Source organism: Castanea sativa, chromosome 5 (genome assembly GCF_040712315.1).
Source record: "Castanea sativa cultivar Marrone di Chiusa Pesio chromosome 5, ASM4071231v1".
Classification (NCBI taxonomy): domain Eukaryota; kingdom Viridiplantae; phylum Streptophyta; class Magnoliopsida; order Fagales; family Fagaceae; genus Castanea; species Castanea sativa.
The window spans coordinates 23,015,475-23,038,766 of NC_134017.1; the positions used below are offsets into that span (position 1 = coordinate 23,015,475).

Genomic DNA, 23,292 nt, shown 5'->3' on the forward strand with positions numbered 1-23,292 from the left:
CATAGAGTGAACATAAAATACTATGATTGATTGAGAACTATTCTCATTATTAGTACTATCATGATAACTCTTATCAAATACTAATAATATGCCGTTTTATATTTAGCCTCTAAATAATAATAGTAAGAACTCAGCATAGAGGATACTATAATACTTAGTCTAGTGTATACCATTGTCTAGAATTATGTGTAACCACATTTCATCCCTTTAACAGTCTTATTTTGTAGTAATATGATAAAACACCCTCCGCATGGAATGCAAAACTCGAAGCTAAGACAAGGTGTTTTTCAAACCACTATAAACTAGGAAATTCAATCTTGTAGTACCATGAAATAAATACTCTCCGCATGGAATGCTAAGCTCGAGGCAAAGATAAAGTATCTATTTCACACTACTATGAACCAACAATGGAGACCGTGAGATCCAACTCTTGTATCTCTCTCCTACTAGATATTTTAAATTAAAGGTTTTTAAGGTCAAGAACTAGAATAATGCTAGACATATTGAAAAATAATCCTAATCTAATTAGGAATAAATTTCATTAAACTAGCATTAACATATATATAAATATATATAACTTAATAAAAATATTTATTATATATAAAAATCTATATTATATTATATATAATATAATATACAAATTAATATATAATATATAATTATTACATTGTATATATATATATATATATATATATATATATATATATATATATATATATATATATTTATTTATATATGCCATTGAATTGTCTTATTATATGTCACGGTGGGCCATCAAGAAATTGTACTCCAAGACAATTCGTGAAATAGGCTTTGTCTCATTTAATGAAAGTAGATGCAATTCCCATTATAAATGAAAGAAACCGTGGGCCATCAACAATTCATTTTTCTTATTATAAATGAAAGTAGATGCATGAACCGTGGGCCATCAACAATTCTCATTAAACTATGTCCAAAGACATGCAAATGAATTCAAGCCGTGCAATTAAAGAAACCAAGTCAGGCCATAAAAAACCGGACCATGCAATAAGACTCCAATCCATGCATTCAAAGGTCGAACGGTGCATTAACAATTCAAAGTTTTTGACAAGTGCATAACTGCTAATCAATAGCTACCATGACTAAATGCAATCCATACATGACAATTACACAGATTCTACATGTAATCCGTTAACTTCCATTAATAGTTATTGAATCAATGTCCAATCCGTGCATATGTAGAACAATATATCACATATATTTATCAATGCACACAAGATTTATGGAACAATATCTTTACGTAGAAATTTAAAACATAAAGATAACGGTTTTCTTAAATTCTAAAATTCAATCACACGCTATACAATCATAATATAAAAACCTGGCTCTGATACCAATTGAAGGAAAAATTGTGGTTTTGTATCTCATACAAAACACATAGCGGAAGCAACAAACAAGGATCTATTTCATTCATGATTGATAACGTGCACAATGTAAATTTCAGAATTTAAAAATAAGATAGCATACCTTGGTGTGGAGAAATTCAAAATAAAGATTAGAAGCACTTGGGAACACTTTTAATCTTCACTCCAATTCCACTTTACGCCCAAGATATGTGGTCTCTCAATCAGTTTTCAAGGGAGAATGAAAGTGTGTCTCACACTCTCTCACACACCGTTTCTTTTCTTTTCTAATCTCTTACAAAAAATTCTGTATGTTTCTCCCTTTATAACTAACTGATTATCTAATTGGGCTGACCTATTGGGCCTTTCCAATTGGGCTTTAGTGTGTGGCTTGGAGTGAGACCAAAAATGGACCAATAAGACACTAGCTCCAATGGGTCTTGGGCTTTTTCGTCAACTCTTGACAAGTCCAAGGTTACCATTAATTATATTTAATACCACTATATAAATATAATTGCACTCTAGGCCTTATTAATAGATTATATCTCAAGACTTTATTATACACGTAACCCCTTCATAAAATATTCGTAGTAACACAAAGTCATAAATGTAGACTGCCACTTTGTAAATTACTACATCTTATCCTTGAGTACCCGGTTTAATCCTTTAAAGTTATTCATTATATATTTATGAAATCCAATTTCATAAATATATACTTTAGTAATTTCTTACTAAAGTGGTTAGGCCTAACTCTCTAAATAACTGAACCCATTAAACTTATCTCAAGAGAATATTTTATATCTCCATCAAGAGACTATGAATTCTATCTTGAGAATATATGTTTCATCAACACTAAATGTGGTTGCCTAACATACTAAGGTTTTGACCATCACTTCAGATCTCACTTCTGATATATCAAAGCAACCTACACTTCATGATCAGGTCCATTATTCTTTCAGGATTAAGAGTTCATGCAAATAGAAGTCGTGAGATTTATTATTCATTTGACAGTCATTAGGAGAATAATAAATCTCACAGCGGTCCTGTTCAATATGTTTTAACTCTTAAAACATATCAACATATCAACTAGAAGTCTCCACTTCCATGATCAAGACAAATCATCGTAGTTGACACGTTATAGTCTTCGCAGATGAAATGCCCAATTTCATCACCGACTACGAACTATAAATTCTGAGTTTACAAAGAACTTGTGATTTACATCTTCTGTGACTTTTCACATAAATCACATACAATGCATCTCATGGACTATATGATAATGTCTCATATTCATGTTACCATTATTTTATATAATAATAAAATAATTTTATCAATCACAATATTAAGTCATACATCATGTTATACATAATGTCATACATAATATCATACAATAGGATTTAAGGGCATAAATCCTAACAGGAAGTTAGTGAAACTCACACAAAAAACCAGGAATTTCCTGAAGTTTGCGGCTGCTTAGGGGGTCTCTGTTGTACTCTGGCTGGACTAGTGGCATCTTGTTGGTGTTTTTATAAAGTAAATATGTCCCTAGGATGGTGTATGATGCAGCAAGAAACCTTGAAATGAAACTCTCTAGAGTTTTGAAGCATTACAACTGGTGTTGACCCCTTGCTAGATAAGATGCTCTAGCAGAAATACAATCCGAGTTAACCATGTTACAGAAAAAGACCTTGGACAAACCAATTTGGCTTAAATCAATATCTGGAAATTTCTCAAAACTCGAAATGCAATTGAATCAAGAGGGCTAGAGTAAATTGGTATAGTACAATCTGGTTCTCTAAGGCAATCCCAACAACACTAGAGCTTATAATTTCGTTTGCCATGCTAAACAGATTATCTACAAGAGATACGTTGATTCAGTGGGTTGCAAAGCTTGTATATTTTGCATAAGGCTTATCGAGAGTAGAAAACAATTGTTTTTTTAACACGCTTTTACCAAATGAATTTTCGGAAAAATTATAGACATTTTTCCTTCAAACCATATAACTAAAAACTACACATAACCGGTGCTTTCAATTTGCTTATTAGCTGAACTGGTAAAGTCTCTGATGGTTGAAAAAATAATTTAGAGTTACATAAAAAACTAATTGCTAGTTTAATAATAAAGAGTTATCATTAAAAGCAAATTGGAATATAATAAGAGAGAAAGCAGAAGTTAAAACTTTCAATAAAATTAATTAAAAAAAGAAAGGGGCCTGGAGCCAACTTTTTGGGGCTTTCCCCAAGAAAAAAAAAATGGTCTCATATATGGGCTGGGCTTTAGAAATCTGGGCCATTCCAAACCCATTAATAATTTCAGTTTCAGTATTATACTATAATATTAATTACTCACCACCACCAGTAACCACCACCACCTCCTCCTCCTCCTCCTCCTCCTCCATTTCCTTCGATCGATCCCTCTTCCCCCCATAAAAGGAGACCTAACCCTAACCCTAACCCTAATCTCCAATCGTTGAGCAAAAATGGTGTTGGCTCAGTTAGGAGGGAGCATATCGCGTGCTCTTCAGCAGATGAGCAATGCGACCATCATCGACGAGAAGGTCTTGAACGAATGCTTGAACGAGATCACTCGCGCTCTTCTTCAATCCGATGTCCAATTCAAGCTCGTCCGCGACATGCAGAGCAATATCAAGAAGATCGTCAACCTCGACGACCTCGCCGCCGGCCATAACAAGCGCAAGATCATCCAGCAAGTACAACCTTTTTTTTATTCTCTCACATATTTTTCTTACATTTTATCATTCCTTTTTTTTTTAATTTTTTTTTTATGGGTGGTGTTTGTGATTGTTATGATGGAATTCACTTGGCTGCCATGAGTTTAGAGTTTAGGGATTGCTTTGGAAAGCTTAGATAAGGTTTTGAATTTGCATGTGTTAATCGGCTTAGGGATATGATTGATGTCAATTGATATAGAAATCTGATGAAAGAGAGCTCTGTTGGTTCAAGTGTCTAGATTTTAATGTTTTTTGAATTGAGGTTTTTGTATAATAATAATAAGACTTGGGGCTATTGGGATTTGGTTTTCGGAATTTTGGATGAATTTTGATAAGGTTTACACCAAAGAGAGAATGCGGATAGTGGAAGATGGTGCTGCTTGCACTTGATGTAAAATTCTGTTAGTTGCCATGATTATGGGAGGAGTGCGAAAAAAAAATGTTTAATACTATAATTTGTTTTGTTCTTACTTACTTTTATAATTGTATTTCTCTTTTATATCAAATAAATCTTTTCTTGCATGGCTACTTTGTACTAATTGTTAGCAACTAAATTCCGCAACTAAGCTACTTTTTTTGTGTTGGGGGCTAATTTTGTTAAGCCCTTTTTTTTGAAACCCCATTGACATACTCTTTGAAGTAATGTTATGTGTCTAGAGCGTTTTCAGTGATGATATACAACATCAATCTTCATTGTTCATACTTACTGAAACAAAACTAAAAAAAAGCGAAAATAAATAAATTCTTTATTGTATATTATGTTTTGGTATCTGCTGTGCTCTTATTGAAGGGTGGCTTACAATGTAGGCTATATTTAATGAACTCTGCAAAATGCTGGATCCTGGGAAGCCTTCTTTCACTCCAAAGAAAGGGAAAACAAGTGTTGTTATGTTTGTAGGTTTACAAGGTATGTTTTTTTACCTGATCACTTTCATGCATTTTGGATCATTCAGCAGTTTTCATAGACAATTGATGAGATTGTTTTTTTGGGAATTTGTGATCTGAACTAGCTCTCTGGGCTTTATATATGCTGTGACTGATTCATGGGTCCAAAATATGTTGTACTATTTTTATTTAGAGTGTACTGTTTCCTTTTGTTTATGCACATCTTATTATTTGTTTGACAAATTCAGGGTCGGGAAAAACCACAACATGTACAAAATATGCATACTATCATCAGAAAAAGGGCTGGAGGCCTGCCCTTGTGTGTGCAGATACATTCAGAGCTGGTGCTTTTGATCAGCTGAAGCAGAATGCCACTAAAGCTAAGATTCCATTTTACGGAAGGTACTTCTTTCGTATTCTACTGCTTGTTTGTGTGTACAAGTTGTGATGTAATTGAAGCATAAGATTTTCCTTTTTTCTTGTGATTTTTTTTCCTCACTTACCCCCTCACCCCTCTCTCTCTCTCTGGAAGAAAAAGAAAAGAAAAACAAAAGAGAAAAAAAGATGAAAAGATGATGTCACAAATAACTAGGTCTGTGCTATGATAGCTTATGAACATTGGTAAATATATCAAAATCTCTTTTATGCCATACACTAGAGATAATTTTCTTTTTCTTTTTTTGATAAGTTCACTAGACATAATTTTCAGTTGCTAAGAAGTCATTTTAGTCATGAATTCCAAAGAAAGAGCTTTAATATTGAATAATTAGTGAACCACTACTGGCTTTCTCCCCCTCCCCCTCCCCCTACCCCCCACCCCCCAATCACCTGTTATCAAAATGTAATCTCTAGTTTTAGCAGATAAGCAACAGGTTTGACCTAGGGATGGTCAGTGGAGAAGAGAGCTTTAGTGAAATGGATATGGCTGTTCTGGGTCAGAGCTACTACTTTTTTTTTTGGATAAATAACGTAAGAATATTATTAATAATAATAAAGAAGTTACCAAGCCGAGTACATTGGGGATGTACTATGGGTGCAAAAATCAAGAAACAAAAGAACAACGGTCAAGAAAAATAGAAAATGAAGAACAATAAAAATGAGAAAAAACCACACTCCATTCAAAGAGAGTGTGTAAGAAAAAAAAAAACTTAATCTCCAGCAAAGAGCGTTCGCAGCCCTCAAAGCTTCTAGCATTCCTTTCTCGTCAAATGCACCAAATCAAGCAATGAGGTACTAATTTCCAAACATCAATGTGACGATGTCACGCAAACTTTCCTTGCCAAGCCTCAAACACCTCAAGAACTGTACGAGGCATAACCCACTGAATACCAAACAAGTAGAAAACCAAAGACCACAACTCCCAAGCTATGGTACAATAAAGTAGAAGATGATCCACCGACTCCCTACACCTTTTACACATAAAGCACCAATCAAGCACAATCACTTGTCGTTTACGAAGGTTGTCTGTTGTTAAGATCTTACCTAAGGAAGCAGACCAAGAAAAGAAGGCTACCCTTGGAGGAGCCTTCGATCGCCATATCATTTTCCATGGAAAGGAAACAAGATTATGAGGGTAGAAGGAACTGTAATAACCTCTAACCTCAAAACCTGTATTCCTTGCAGGCTTCCAACAAACCTTATCTGGGCCAAACCCTCTTGCTGACGAGGAGTAGACTAGCCCCATAAACCGATCAAAGGCTTCTTCTTCCCAATCTTGTGGAGGACGACGAAATTGCACATTCCAGTGATACCTCCCAGCAGACCAACCCATAACTTCAGCCACTGAGGAGTCCTTAGACCTACGAAGACAATAGAGCTCCAAAAAGGCCTCTTGGACAGTACAATCCCCACACCACACATGCTTCCAAAATTTCACTCTAGTACCATCCCCCACATCATAAACAAGTAGTTTAGAGAAGTTCAACCAACCACTTCTAATATATCTCCACAAGCTGACCCCATAAGGACTTGTCACCTTCTTCGTACACCAACTATCCCAAAAATTCCCATATTTTGCCTCTATAACCCTCCTCCATAAAGCATCAGTCTCGGTGCCATACCTCCACAACCATTTATCTAGTAAGGCAGAATTAAAATTACCCAACTGTCTTATACCCAACCCCCCATCCTGCAGTGGCCTACAAACCTTGGCCCAATTAACTAAATGAATTTTAGGTTCACCACCAATCCCATCCCACAAAAAATTTCTCTGTAATTTCTCCATACGCTTAGCCACCTTACCCGGTAAAGGAAGAAGGGAAAGAAAGTATGTAGGTAAGGACGATAATGAGCTTCTAATGAGTGTCACCTTACCCCCTTTAGATAAATACATTCTCTTCCAACTTGCTAATCTCCTCTCCATTCTCTCAAGAATAGGGTTCCAAACAGATAAGTCCTTAAATTTGGCACCTAAAGGAAGGCCCAAATATTTCAAGGGCAGAGAAGACTGCCCACACCCCAACAGACCCACCAAAGCCTCCAAATTGAGTACGCCACCAACAGGTACCACCTCAAATTTCCCTAAATTAATACGCAGCCCGGACACCTCCTCAAATCTAGTAAGAACCTCCCTCAAATTAGCAATCTTAGACGGTTCAGCATCACAAAAAATCAAAGTGTCATCTGCAAATAGAAGGTGAGACACCATCACTGATGGACCAACTGCACTGCCCACAGAAAAACCTGAGAATTGCCCAGTAGAGGCAGCCACATCCAACATACGACTTAATGCCTCCATCACAATATCAAACAACAATGGAGATAAAGGATCCCCTTGCCGAAGCCCCCTAGAACTTCCAAAGAAATCAGTTGGGCTACCATTGATCAGAATGGAAAACTTTACAGTTGAAATGCAATACCTTATCCATTTTCTCCATTTTTTTAAGAAACCACAACGCTGTAGCATATACATTAAAAAATCCCAACTCACATGATCATACGCCTTCTCCACATCCAACTTACATAGCACACTTGGAACTCCTGATTTCAATCTACTATCAATACATTCAGAAGCAATCAAGACGGAATCCAAAATCTGTCTGCCCTTCACAAAAGCATTTTGTGAATCCGAAATAAGACCATGCGCCACCCTACGAAGCCGATTAGCCAACACCTTAGAAATAATCTTATACCTCCCACCAGCTATGCTGATAGGCCGATAATCCTTTACCTCCACAGCATCCACTTTCTTAGGAATAAGGGCTAGGAATGAAGCATTAAGACTCTTCTCAAACACCGCCTGAGTATGGAAATTGTGGAATACAACCATAATTTCAGGTTTCAAAACACCCTAACAAGATTGGAAGAATGCCATGGAAAAGCCATCCGGGCCAAGTGCCTTATCACCATTAAAGTCATGGATCGCCTCAAACACCTCTCCTTCCTTAAAAGGCCTATCTAACCAACTTGCATCTTCCATCGAGATGCTAGAAAAAACCACATCATCTAAGACAGGTCTGTGAGCCACCTCCTCAAAGTAAAGCTGCCTATAAAATTGAGAGATACGGTTTGCTATAGCAGTAGGGTCTGAAGACAACACCCCATCCGCCATAATCCTATCAATAGAATTAGCCCTCCTATGAGAATTAGCTATACGATGGAAAAACTTAGTATTCCTGTCTCCTTCCCTAACACAAAGAACTCTAGATTTCTGCCTCCAACAGAGTAGCTTTCTCTAACTCATCACAAATTCTTCCCATTTCCACCCTTTCCTCCGCTGATAATCCTTGACTCTCCTCCCTATTCTCTAGAACACTAAGGTCCTTCCACAATTTTTTAATCCGAACATCAACATGACCAAACACCTCCACATTCCATCTTTTCAAATCATGTTTAAGGAGCTTTAATTTATTAGCCAGAATAAAACTCGGTGCACCGTGAACTTGGTAGGAATCCCACCATGACCGAACCCTATCCATAAAACCTTCTTCCTTTAGCCACATATTCTTAAATCTAAATGGCATACTCCCTCTCTGGAAAGAACCACCCTCAAGGACAATTGGAAAGTGATCTGAGCACAATTTAGACAGCCGTCTTTGAGAAACTGTTGGGAACTTATCCTCCCAATCTGCAGAAAACAAAAATCTGTCCAGCCTAGCCTTCGAAACAACTTCTCTAGAATTTGACCAAGTGAAAATACCTCCTTGCGGTTACAGTGATGACTACCCCTCCCCCTCGCCCCTCCCTCCCCACCACACAGTCAACACCTTTCCCTCCTCTGTGCCCCTTTCTACCATTGCCCCTCAACCAGCCACCTCCTTCTCTCCCTGGTTATTTGCCATCTCCTTTCCCATCACCCTTTGGTTTCTCTCCATTTCACCCTCTTTGCCCGCCATATCCTTCTCCTTTGAATATCCCACCCCCATCTTTTTTACCGTTACAACCACAGGTTTGGCCTAGATCAGTCACTACTGCTTCATCCTCACCTCTCCCTAACAGTTTGCCTCTCCCTCCTAAATCTTCTCCTCAGAACAAGGGTGGCAGTAATGGGTCTTTTCGCATAGACTCGAAAACTTTTTCTTTCTCGTTTGTCAACGGTCAGGCTGACTCTTATGTTATTCACAAAAGGCGTCGGAATTTTAATAGTTCCATTTGTTTGGGTCGTAAAGGATTGGAATGGATTCTCTCTTGTTTTGCCGATATCTGTGATTGGGTTCTTGGAAAGGAATATATGTATCAACGTTACAGAGAAAATAACAAGTTCTTCGAATTTCGTGGAAGATCAAATAAGGCTGGTATTTTTGTGGAGATAGCTGTGTATTATGGTGGAGCTCGCCGTGGTTGGATTATGGTTCCTGCGAGTTCAAACCGGTCTGGTTGGAGTTTGTTTTCAAAAGAATTAGAAAGATTTCTATCAGGTTCAAACACTGTTTGGGTGAAAGGGAGGATTTCTGGTGTAGTAGCTGGTGCTGGTGCTAGTCCTGCTCTGACGGAAGGAGGTGGGCATTTTGGGAAGAAATCTCCCAAGATCAGGAAGCAGCGGAAGTTAAGGAATTTTGAATTTTTTAGAGCTGATTCGGGAAATAACGTGCTCATGGATGGTACTGGCGCTGCTGTCTCTTCTATTAATGGAAGACCCACGCGTGATTTTAAGTTTGAGGTGACTCCTGCTAGTTTGGCGCTGAGGGTGTCTAAAACCGTTGGAGGCAAACGTTTGGTAAATTGGGTGAACCACTCTTCTAATCATAAGCCCATTTCCAGTGGGCCGGTGTTGTTATCTGGACATAATAAAGTCCTTTCTCAGAAGGCTATGGATAGTGGGCCTATTTTACTAACTGGGCATGACAAAGCCCAAGTGGTTGACCCGAGAGGTAAGGTCCAGAATGGGCTTTCTTTTCATCGTGGAGTGGGTGCGCGTAGTCTCCATAATCAGAGCGCGAGGGTGGTGGGCGAGTGTTCTAAGCCACCGATGAAGTCATCGGCTTTATCGGTGATGTCTGAGGGTGCGTCGGCTGGGTTACCGCCGGCATCTACTCCTGGGTCTTCTTCGGAGCATCTCATTTCCAACTCGTCAAGAGAGTTGGGAGCTCCGGTGACCGAAACTCCATCGGCGCTACGATGCAGCTCTGCCACGGTCGTGCTCAACTCCGGTAAGGCTGTTCTTCCCTTGGACACCCTCTCTGATGCTGAGGATTCTCATGACCAAGCGGTTTGCTCGCCTTTGGTGGTGCTTGAGGTACCGATTCTGAAAGGTGTATCGCCGATCCTTGATCAATTTCCTTGGGTGATTCAAAATCGTTTCTCTCCTCTCTCAGAGCTGGGTAATGGGGTTGATGAAGGGTTTGTGGAAGGGGTAGATCATGAGGGTCAGTGGGAGACCAGTGTAGTGTATGACCATAGCTGTGGTAGTGGAGAGAAAGATTATGGGGTGTTGAAGTGTGACCCTCTGTCTTCATGGGAACCCAATGAAATCAGAGATTTGGCGCTGGTTCAGAATTCTGCAAAAGGACCTCAAGGTACAGAGTTAGGGACACCTTCTAATTGGGTGTCCCAGCTGATGAAAAATTTCTGTAACATGGTGGGGTTCCCTATTGTGAAACATGAGGATCAATGTCTGGCTTTGTTTCGCCTTTTGGAGCAGGAGTGTCTTAAGGTGGTTGTTGAGGAGGTGCCCAAGCAACCAGCAAAATCAGGGTCACGAGGACTCAGGGAACTTAAGGGGCTTATCTTTAATGTTAACTACGATGGGGTATCTTTTAGGAGCAAGAGCAGAGTCTCTTTGACTGCTGCAGGGGTTGTTGGTAGTTGTAAATGAATTTACGTCTACTCTCTTGGAACGTAAGGGGGCTTAACAATCCCCGGAAGAGAGAGGTTTGTAAGAATCTCCTAAAGGAATGGAAGTGTGATATTGTATGTCTTCAAGAAACTAAAGCATCTTCTTCTGATGCTGCCTTTGTTCGAAGTTTGTGGGGAAGTCCTTTCACTGATTGGGCTGTTTTGGATGCTGTGCAGACTTCTGGTGGGATTTTGTTGATTTGGGATAAGAGGGTTTTTGAGAAATTGGATGTAATTGCCGGTCAGTTTTCTATCAGTGTCTTATTGAGAGGTGTGGTGGACGACTTTGTTTGGGCTTGTACAGGTGTGTATGGTCCCCATGAGGATGGGCAGCGTGTTACCTTGTGGGAGGAGTTGTCACAGTTGCGTGTCAGATGGCCCATGGCATGGTGCTTAGTAGGTGATTTCAATATCATTAGGTTCCCAAGTGAAAGACTTGGTTGTGAGTCGTTTTGCCCTGCTATGTTTGCATTTTCGGACTTTATAGAGAGGAATTCCTTAGTTGACTTACCTCTAGAGGGTGCTTCATTTACTTGGTTCAGAGATTCTGGCCTTCCCTCTATGTCTAGAATTGATAGGGTTTTGGCTTCCCTAGACTGGGTGGATCATTTCGAGAATGTTTCTCAAAGGGTGCTTCCTCGGGTTATTTCTAACCATTGCCCTCTTTTGTTGGAAGCTGGCGCTGTTCGTAGGGGTCGTAGTGCTTTTAAATTTGAAAACATGTGGTTGAAAGTTGAGGGTTTTGTTGATAGAGTGCAGCAATGGTGGAACGGGTATAGTTTTGTGGGTTTACCAAGTTTTATCTTGGCTCAAAAATTGAAGGCTTTGAAAGCAGATTTAAAAAAGCGGAACAAGGAGGAGGTTGGTGACTTGGCACTCAAAAAAAAAAATTTGCTGACTGAATTGAGGGGTCTTGATGTTAGAGAGGAGCTGCAAGATCTCTCGAATGAGGATCACCTTTTTCGTATTCATCTCAAAGCTGACATAGAACAGTTGGCTTCTCTTGAGGAAATTTCCTGGAGACAAAAATCTCGTGCTTTGTATGTGAAGGAGGGGGATAAGAATACTCGCTTCTTTCATAGATTAGCAAACTCTCATAGAAATGCTAATCATATTAAGAGGATTGAGGTGGATGGTGTCCTTTATGAGGATGAGTCAGATGTGCGCTCTCAGATAGTCCGTTTCTATCAGGGGTTGTATGAGGAATCTAAATTGGGTCGCCCTACTATGGATGGATTAGATTTTGCTTGCTTAGAAGAGGAGGAGAGGTTGTCCCTAGAGAAGGCGTTCACAAAGGAGGAAGTTTTACACGTCTTAAGGGAGCTGGAGGGAGATAAAACCCCTGGTCCTGACGGGTTCACCATGGCTTTCTTTCAAAATTGTTGGAGTGTGGTGGAAAAGGATGTCATGGCTTTCTTTGACTTCTTTCATCGTCACTCTGGGTTTGAACGGTCTTTGAATGCTTCTTTTCTCATTTTAATTCCTAAAAAGAGTAATGCTGTTAACATTAAAGATTTTCGGCCTATCAGTTTAGTGGGTAGTGTGTACAAGTTGTTGTCCAAGGTTTTGGCTAATAGGTTAAGGGTGGTTTTGGATAAACTCATCTCTGAGACTCAGAATTCGTTTGTTGGTGGGAGGCAGATTTTGGATTCTGTGCTCATTGCAAATGAGTGTCTGGATAGTAGGCTGAAGAGTCGGTTACCAGGTGTGGTTTGGAAGCTTGATATTGAAAAAGCATATGACCATGTTAATTGGGAGGCCTTGTTTTATTTGTTGGACCGGATGGGGTTTGGGTCGAAATGGAGGGGGTGGATTAAGGCTTGTGTTACTTCTGTCCGTTTCTCTGTCTTGGTAAATGGTTCCCCTGAAGGCTTTTTTGAAAGCTCCCGTGGGTTGAGACAAGGAGACCCATTATCCCCGCTACTATTTCTCTTGATTATGGAGGTTTTAAGCAGAATTTTGAAGAGGACAGAGGAGAATAACCTTATTCCGGGGTTTCATGTGGGAGCAGTGAATTCTGTTGGTGTTCAGATCTCCCATTTGTTGTTTGCGGACGACACTATCTTATTTTGTGATGCCTCTAGGGATCAGTTGCTTTCCTTAAGGTTGGCGGTGTCTTGTTTCCAAGCTTTTACGGGTTTGAAGGTGAATGTTGGGAAAAGTGAGATTGTTCCTGTGGGGGAGGTGAATAATATAGATGCATTGGCTAGCAATCTTCAGTGTAGAGTGGGGAGCTTGCCTATGAAATATCTGGGGATGCCTTTGGGAGCTTCTTTTAAAACTGCTTCGATTTGGAACCCTATTTTGGAAAAGATGGAGAAGAGACTCTCAGGGTGGAAACGTCTTTACTTATCTAAGGGTGGTAGGCTCACTTTACTAAAAAGTACTCTATCGAGTCTTCCTACGTACTTTTTATCTCTCTTCACTATTCCTAAAGCTGTGGCTGCTAGAATGGAAAGGATTCAGAGGAACTTTCTTTGGGGGTCAGTTGAGGGGAGTTTCAAATATCCTTTGGTGGCTTGGAATAAGGTGTGTTCTCCTGTTAAATTGGGGGGGTTGGGGATAAGGAGTGTGGCGTCGTTTAACCAAGCTCTCTTAGGGAAATGGTTGTGGCACTTTGGGCAAGAAGTTACTCATCTCTGGCGGAGAGTTATATCCACTAAATATGGTGAGGGTCAAGGGGGGTGGTGCACCAAAGTGTGCAGGAGGACTCACGGTTGTGGCCTTTGGAGAAGCATTCATGAAGGGTGGGAGAGTTTTTCTAAGCACCTATCGTTTGTAGTGGGTGAAGGCACTCGCATCCGCTTCTGGCATGATAGGTGGATTGGGGATTATATCCTAAAAGATCTCTATCCTGAGCTTTATGTGTGTTCAGTTGCCAAGGATGTTTGCATTTCTGAAGTTTTGTGGCTTCCGGAAGGAGGTTCTACTAGAGTGTGAAATTTAAGGTTTTTTAGAGCCTTTGAAGATTGGGAGCTTGCTGCTTCTTTTTCTCTTCTTCACTTTATCCAACCTCATATCCCTCGGGGGGATAGGAGGGATATTCTTTGTTGGCGGCTCAAAGGCAATGGTATGTTCGACACCCGCTCTTATTACCAAGCAATCCGGGGTTCCTCGGATTTTTTGTTTCCTTGGAAGGGTGTTTGGAAACCGAAGGTTCCTAAGCAAGTAGCTTTCTTCTTGTGGACAGCCGCTCATGGTCGGATTCTCACTTTGGATAATCTCATGATTAGGGGTCGGCGTCCTTTGGCAAATCGGTGTTGTATGTGTTGTTGTGATGGGGAGTCGGTTGACCATCTTCTTCTTCATTGTACTGTTTCTCATACATTATGGTCTCTTATGCTTTAGGCTTTTGGTATCCACTGGGTTATGCCTAGATCAGTGTCGGGGTTGTTATCTTGTTGGCATCAGTGGTTAGGGAAGCACAACTCGAATATTTGGAATTTGATTCCAGGGTGTTTATTGTGGATTATTTGGTTGGAACGAAATCGTCGCTCCTTTGAGAACATGGAGAAGACATTGGATGAGTTAAAGGTGTTATGTCAGAGAAGCCTCTTCGAGTGGTCTCGTTGTTGGGGTTTTACGGATTCTCCGTCTCTTTTAGAGTTTATGTTTTCCCTTAGAGTTTCCTTCCCTTAGTTTTCTTTCTTTGTATCTTTCTGTTCATCATCATGAACATCCTGTACTACTTTTCCTATTAATATTACTTCTTTGATTACCTATCAAAAAAAAGAAAATACCTCCTTGCAAGGGCAGATCAATAAGACCCTATTCTGAGATAAAATTAGAAAACTCCCTCATAGCAGTAGTGAACAAAGTAGACCCCAATCGTTCAGAAGGAAACCTAACCACATTAAAGTCACCACCCACACACCATGGGACACTCCACCAGCTATTCAAGCCACAAAGTTCCTCCCATAATATCCTCCTATCTCGGTGTAAATTAGGACCATAAACACCCGTAAATGCCCATACAAACTGATCTGACACCCTTGTAAACTTACAAGAAACCGAAAATCTCCCCACTGCTTCCTCCATTTTATTCACTACCCGAGTGTCCCACATCACTAACACCCCACCAGAAGCACCACAAGAACCTAAATAAGACCGATCAACATGTTGGCCACCCCACAAGCTACGAATCACTGCTCTATTAATCAGTTCCATTTTGGTTTCTTGAAGACAAACCACATCTGGTCCCCATTTCCTAATCAAATTTCTAACCCTGAGCCTTTTATCCTGCTCATTCAACCCTCTAACATTCCAAGAAATAATCTTCACATTCATTGATAAGACACAACCGCCCGCTCAGAACTTGCACTCCTTACTTTATTTGTATCATACTCGACATTTAAAGATGACAGCAAATTCTTCAACTCCCGCTGACCTTTCCGACCGGACTTAACCAACTTCTTCTGATCACCCACCACAAGTTTCTGCCTATCTTTCTTACTGGCCTCTATGGCTAATAACAATCCTGTAATCTGCTCCTCAAAACCTTCCAGTGAAGTGCCCACAGATTTCTTGAAAGCCTTTATCCTACTGGTTACCCATTGTGATAGTTGACAACTATCCGCACTCTCCTTACACCCAATCTCCTTCATAGAACTAGACTCCAACTCCAATGGACCTTCAGTAGCCAAAGGTACCACAACTAATGGCTCATCACCTCCCTCACAAGACCTCAACCTTCCATCAAACTCCCACAGCTCACTTACTAACCCGGGAACCACAGTCAAGGAATCTACTAGCCCCTCACTCTCATCTACCAAAGTAACCCTCTTCCCTTCATTAGAACAAGAAACATTACCTGGTACACCCTCTCCCTCTGGACTTGAGCAGACTGACATACAATCTGGAGAACGATAAAGTGACAATGGGAGCACTAATTGCCGGCCATCCCGCATTTGTAATATCCAGTCTTTGGAGTTACCCCAAGACTTATCCAAGTCTTCGACCAAGTCCCTTATAGATGGGCCAGGTAGTTGAACTCCCTCAAAGTTAGAAATACCCGAACCTTCCAAACCCATACACTCCTCATCCCCATCCTCCGATGCCACTGAAGAAGACAGCGGCACCAACTCCGACACTATCGGGTCAACCAGATTCACTCCCTGCTCCGATATCGTGGCCGATGACACCACCGGCACCAGTCTCGACCCACACGGAGCACTGGTCAGCGACATCTGTTCGTGAGGGACTTGGGCCACCACTGCCGATCCTGTTGGCTCAGTGGGTGGCTGCCCTAATTGTACATCTAGAGCTCTTTTTTACCCTTTCCCTAAACGAAAGAGAAAGAAGAAAAATATTTTCAGTTCCATTTCCTGAATATTTCTCTTTTGTGATTTCCCTAAAATTAAATATTCTTTTTGTTTTGTTATAATTATTATTATTATTACTTCTGTTTATTACTGTTGCCATTATCACTCTCATTAATGCCTTTGCCAATTACATTTTATTAGATAATGCGTTCTTCTTTATTTAAGTAATAATTAAGGTGGATTTCAAATGATACAGCTATACAGAATCAGATCCTGTAAAAATTGCAGTGGAAGGTGTGGAAACATTCAAGAAAGAAAATTGCGATCTGATAATTGTTGACACCAGTGGGCATCACAAACAAGAAGCTGCTCTTTTTGAAGAAATGCGTCAAGTTTCAGAAGCAACGGTAATTTCCTGGTATTGCTTTGTTCTTATTAATTTGTTGTTGATTGCCTATATTGCTAATACATTTTATTTGCATCTTCCAGAAACCAGATCTTGTTATCTTTGTTATGGATAGCAGCATTGGTCACGCTGCATTTGACCAAGCTCAAGCTTTCAAGCAAAGTGTTTCAGTTGGAGCTGTAATTGTTACCAAAATGGATGGGCATGCAAAGGGAGGTGGTGCTCTTAGCGCGTAAGTTTAATTGCAACAAGTCTGGCCAAATTTCTTGTTTTTAGTTGGATCTAATGTAATATTTAAGCTTCAATGCATGCACTTGCTGAAGCTGTGTAGTTGCTTTTCAAAATTGGTGAGTTTAGAACTTATTAACTAGACCCTATATTTCTTTGATGGTGGATGCACATTTTGTGGTGAAGAAAAAAGGGTACTCATTATGGGAGGGAGTATCATCTTAGTTATATATAGTAAAGAACACCATTAAGCAGTATGGACTTGCATAGGTGATAAGCGATTAAGTTATTCATTGTGAAATGTTATTGTATTGTATATATACATGCATAAATACATACGTAATGATTTCATGTTTGAGTTCTCAATATGTTGGCTGCAACTTTTCAGTTGGTTATACAATAGGATAATCATCTAGGGTTGCTTCTTTTTGTTACAAATGTGTTATATAAGTATGCATTTATTTGCTTAATCTAGTACCTCTCACCATTTACATAATGCTCAGTTTCACTCCGTAAAGTATATTACCCCATTTAATAAATGTTTGCAACAGTGAATTGTGCTAGCCAGTAGTCAGAGCATTAGGATTTTAGTTTATGGTAAGTATCCCGCACACAAGCCTTCATTTCAATTCTTTAACTAATTCTAAGGTGTCTCTTCCCTTCTCTACTTTCCTGGGATTGTTAATGTACCTAATATTCCAGAATGTACCCATTGAACTACAAATTAGGCAGAAGATTATCATTTTGTTCACTATGATGTTGCTAGAGAGCTATGGTTGCTTGTTTTGGGTTTGGAATTTAGTTGGTGATTGTGAGAACAATTTTGTCATTGTCGGAATTCTGGGGATAATGTTTTTGTGCACAAAGGAGGTATGTGTCATGCATTTGGGGTGAGTCTATAAGTTGGACATTTGAAATTCATCCAGTTTCCATGGAAAAGACAAGATGGTGCTTCTGAGATCATGCTTAGAATATGTCTATGTTGCGCTGCTGTTCCTTCTTCTTCTTTTTTTCTTTTTTTTTTTTGGATTTTTAAGATATCTGAAGTTTGATTCTTCTCTTTTTGTGTTCTCATTTATACTTCCCGTGCCCATGTATGGTTTTTAATAAAATAATAATACAAAGAAAAGAAAAAATGAAATACTTAAATTATATGCATTGGCATGCATATTTGATATGTTTGAATACTCAACACAAAGCTTGGGTCTTTCTGTGGTGTGATTTGTAAATGGCGTAAAATAATTAACTTTAGGTAGACATAAGAACATAAAAAATACAGTCGGTAATGTACTGGACATCTTTTCTAACATACAGGTTCCATAATTTATGGAATTATAAGCTACCTTCATGTTTGGTTCAATTTCCTATGAAATGGAAACTTATTGCTCATTTTGATAGAAGCAATTTTAATTTTAATTTGTTTTTTTTTTCTTTTTTCTTTTTTCCTTTTGACACTAAATTCTCTTCCACTGTATATGTGCAGTGTTGCAGCAACAAAGAGTCCTGTTATATTTATTGGAACTGGAGAGCATATGGATGAGTTTGAAATTTTTGATGTTAAACCATTTGTCAGCCGTCTCTTAGGTGTGCAACTCTTTTACAGTTTTGACTCTTGATTTTGTGACTTAAATTTCTTGTGTATGTTTTAAGTACTTACTTGTTGATTATATTTTAATCTAGGCATGGGTGATTGGTCTGGATTTATGGACAAAATTCATGAAGTTGTTCCTATGGATCAGCAGCCTGAGCTTCTGCAAAAGCTTTCAGAAGGGAACTTTACATTGAGGATTATGTATGAGCAATTTCAGAACATACTTAAAATGGGTCCAATTAGCCAGGTTAGTACTTGACTTATACCATCTAATCAAAGCTTTATCGACAACAAGGTGCCTTTCACATATATGAGAAATAATAGGTGACCTCTTGGTAGCTATGTTTAGGTGACTGATGGAGCAAGATCAATAATTGATTAACAAGATTTTACATTCACATTTTTAAAAAGGATTTTTTTTTTGGGGGGGGGGGGGGAGGGGGGGTGTTGGACGTTTTTCTTTGATCTTTGGGGATAGCTTTTTTAAATATATATAATAAGAAACTTTATTAAAAAGATAAAGAAAAATACAATCTGTTCCCAGAGTACACAGGCAGTGTACTAAGGAAACCAAGCAAACTAGCAACAAAGAGAGCAAAAATAATTGTTTCTCCCCCTCAAAGTTCGATGATTCTGATATCTCCAAATAGTCCACATAACACATAAAGGATCAACCCCCAAATAACTGCTATCTGATGCCAACCAAATCCCCCATTTCCAACACACCAGTAGCTCCACCACATGCTTGGGCATCATCCAAGAAACTCCAAATAAGCTAAACACAAAAGTCCATTAACTATATATGCATTTGAGCAATAAATGAGCAGATTTTCCACCGATTCCCAACTATTCTTGCGTATACAAATGTTATTAACCACACAAATATTCCTCTTCCTCATATTATCCAACAATTGAAGAAAGAAACTCTAGCGGGAGCTTTCACCTTCCAAATACTTCTCCAAGGAAAGGTAAGAGTGCCCTTTTTGTGAGATTTTTTTTTTGATAGGTAAGAAAAATTATATTAAAAGATGACTACTTCATTAGAAAAATGAAGTAGCACAAACAACAGAGACACTTCATTATCCCCCTTTGAAAATATGCATTTGTCCTATTCAGTTTGAGACATTGTTTTACTTGTCTTTTTACAATTGCAGCTTGGTTTTTATTATTTTAAAAAAAAATGTAGTGTATTGTTATTTAATTAGTGAATTACTAGCAACTATTTTAAAACATTGATTGACATCGTCACTGGGCTTAATGGTCTACCAACTGTACCCAGAGCCCTGTTCAATAGAAAAAAAAGTGTAAACTTTATAGTTGAATACATGTGTAGGTCAAATTCTGAATACTTATGAAAAAAAATAAAAAATCAAATATCCCATGCACTTGGACAAAAGTTAACATTATCAATTTAAACCTCCCAATTGAACTTCTTTATTATTAATATTTTTTGACTAGGCAATTGGGAGAATTTTTTTTTTTTTGGGGGGGGGGGTGGGGGCGCAGGGTGTGGTGGGGAGTTGAAATGATGGGGTATGAACCTGAGTGTCCAAGCACCACGGAGGTGTTGGAACCACTGGGATATTCCTTGAAGCCCAATCAAACCTTTAAAGTTGAGGATTTAAATTGATACAATTTTAGAAGTTAATGATTCAGTTCTAAACTAATGAAATTGTAAGTTTAATTTGTACCAATGCTAAGGATTAGTTTGAAACTTTGAAAATGACCCCTTAAAATATATGGTTTAAAATGAAATTTATCCAAAATTCTCTTTCCAAGTGGGGTTGGGGATTGTTAAGTTTCAGCTGTCATTTTAGAGTTTTTGACTGACCATGCTTCAAAATCTAAACTTTGGATCTTAGCTGGAGAGGCTGCTACTTCATGCTGATGACTGACTTGGTCCGTGTAGGTTTTCTCAATGCTTCCTGGATTTAGTGCTGAGTTAATGCCAAAAGGCCGTGAAAAGGAAGTTCAGCAAAGATCAAGCGGTACATGACAATGATGGACTCAATGACAAATGAAGGTGAGTCAAGGCCATTTTTTTGTGGTTTTGCTCTTTATGTGCCACATGTTTATGGGATTGACTTTATACTGACTCAATCCAATGTTCTGATCCTAATAGTTGACTGCTAAAATGTTGCAGAGTTGGATAGTACAAATCCAAAGCTCATGAATGAATCTCGAATGATGCGGATAGCACGAGGTTCTGGTCGTCAAGTTAGAGAAGTAATGGAGATGTTGGAAGAGTACAAGCGTCTTGCCAAGATATGGAGCAAAATGAAAGGGTTGAAGATTCCTAAGAAGGGTGAAATGAGTGCCTTATCACGTAATATGAATGCCGAGCACATGAGCAAAGTCCTTCCCCCACAGATGCTGAAACAGATTGGTGGCATGGGAGGCTTACAAAACTTGATGAAGCAAATGGGATCTACAAAAGATATGATGGGAATGTCTGGAGGTGGAGACAAGTAAAATTTTCCCAGAGATCTATCATGACTTCCTGATCTCAGTTCTAACTGTGGCTGTAAGCATTGCTTTGTTGGACTGAAAGGCACACAGGTGTCTCTATGCAGGTTGATATGACTGACCGTTCTGCTTTGCCAAATATATTTATATTTTTATAGAAGGGTCACATGTAGTTTAATCTCAAGCATAGTGGGCATTTTGTTGTAATATGAAGAGTCAGCATTGAAATTTTCCTTGTATGTATTTACTTAAAAAGGTTAGTCACGGAATTGAAAAGAACTGAAATGAATATGAGGTGTTGTACTTGTATGGCAAATGATCTTTCCTTTCGTTGGTGTTTAAACAAAGAAAATAATGTTATTGCAGTTTTCCACAATGAAAAAGAGAACTCTCATTCCACTTCCATGTTTTCGTTCACATGATTCTTCGGAAAATCCTTGATAATAACTTTCGGCTGTACAATGGGCGTATCTCAGACTCCAGCAATACAGACCAAATTGATTAAGTACCATAATTTTTGGATTCTGTAGCTAAAATTACAGCAATTTATTACATTACATTACATTTGACACTAACCCAAGTAAAAACATGATCACAGCACAAGAAATGATCGCAAAAATTCCACCCAAGGTTGAAAGCCTCATTCAGTTGGAGAGAGAAAGAACGCCACACAGATTCGGCAATGGGGCAAAACCATAACAAATGCCCAAAGGTTTCATCAGAATCTGCCCAGCAAACCTTGTTTGAATACAGGCGAAAATCACATTTTTGTCCCTACATTTTCAGGCGATTCCCACTTTGGTCCCTAAATTTTATTTTTACCGCTTTTAGTCCCTATCCTAAAAATGCTTCCCGTTTTGGTCCCTGCCATTACATCAGAGATGGAAAATGCCCACGTGGCAAACGGCAGAATTAAAAAATATTAAAATAATGTCCACGTGTCACTGCAAGTTTCACGTGGCTTTCCTGCCCTTAGTTCCATTCCCACCTGTAGGAGGTCTTGTGGGCCCTCACGTGACTTCATAATCATCTACTCATTTAAGGATCAACTTCTTGCCAAATTGAAATCCCTAAACCCCAAATTAAGCTCCTCGCCTCAAACTTAGCTCCTTGCTCACAACATAGCCCAAAAACATCTTCAACTCAACTGCTCTCATGGAATCAAGCTCGATGTCATCGAGTGGAAGCCTGAGGAAAAGGGGCCCAATTCAATGCTTTTGCTCTAAGAAACCCATTTTGGTTGTTTCGTGGACACCTGAGAACCCTGGAAGAAGGTTCTACAGGTGTCCAAATTTTTGGGTAAGTTAGTATCTATCTCTCTAACTCTAACTTTGCATTTGGCTTTCTCTTTCTTGGTCATAGACCTAGTTTTCATATCAAGACTATTCTTGTTGCACATTTTTTTTTTCCAATAATACACGATCTCTCATTGTAAATTTTTTAAATTTCTATTGAGTTTTTGGGTGGGAGTGAAGTTTAGGTGAGAAAAAAAAAAGAGTGAGAAAGAGGAACTTTTTGTGGGGAGAGACAGGAGTCGACCCACTGTGAAGAGAGAGAGAGAGGTGTTTAGGCTTCTTTGATTGTAAAGATGTTATTTTCATGGAACATTTATAAGATTCTGTTCTTGGGTTTTTATTTTATAGCAATTTTCTTTAGTGGGTCTTTTTTAGTTTCAAAGATTTTAGTATTATGCTAATACAAGTGTTGGATTGGCTGTGACCAGATTTTGCTAATACTATTTGTTATTGTTTTTCATGATTTTGGTTAAAGATATAATGGGTTTCATCTGGCTCTTGGGTGTCAAACTAGATGCAAGTGTAAATTTTTTCAGTGTTGTGATCATGAAATATGCAAGCGTGGCAAGGTGCTGATTCCGGAGCAGAGGCAACAGATTTTAACCCTTAAAGTTGACATTGCAGGCTACAGGAAGAGAGAGAAGAGGCTGCTCATATGTTGGGGCTGTCTTTGGTGATAAGTTGGATGCTACTCTACTTGATGCTTCTTTTGGTTGGCTAAATAGGTGGGGGGAAAATGGGTCATTAGGTGGCTAGTTATTAGTGGAAAAAAGGCC

At 39.0% G+C, this 23,292-nt stretch overlaps 1 pseudogene; it reads left to right on the top strand.

Annotated features, from left to right (window-relative positions):
- Nucleotides 1–3,777: 3,777 nt before the first annotated feature.
- LOC142633978 (signal recognition particle subunit SRP54 2-like) lies at nucleotides 3,778–21,361 on the top strand (annotated as a pseudogene).
- The last annotated feature ends 1,931 nt before the right edge of the window (nucleotides 21,362–23,292 follow it).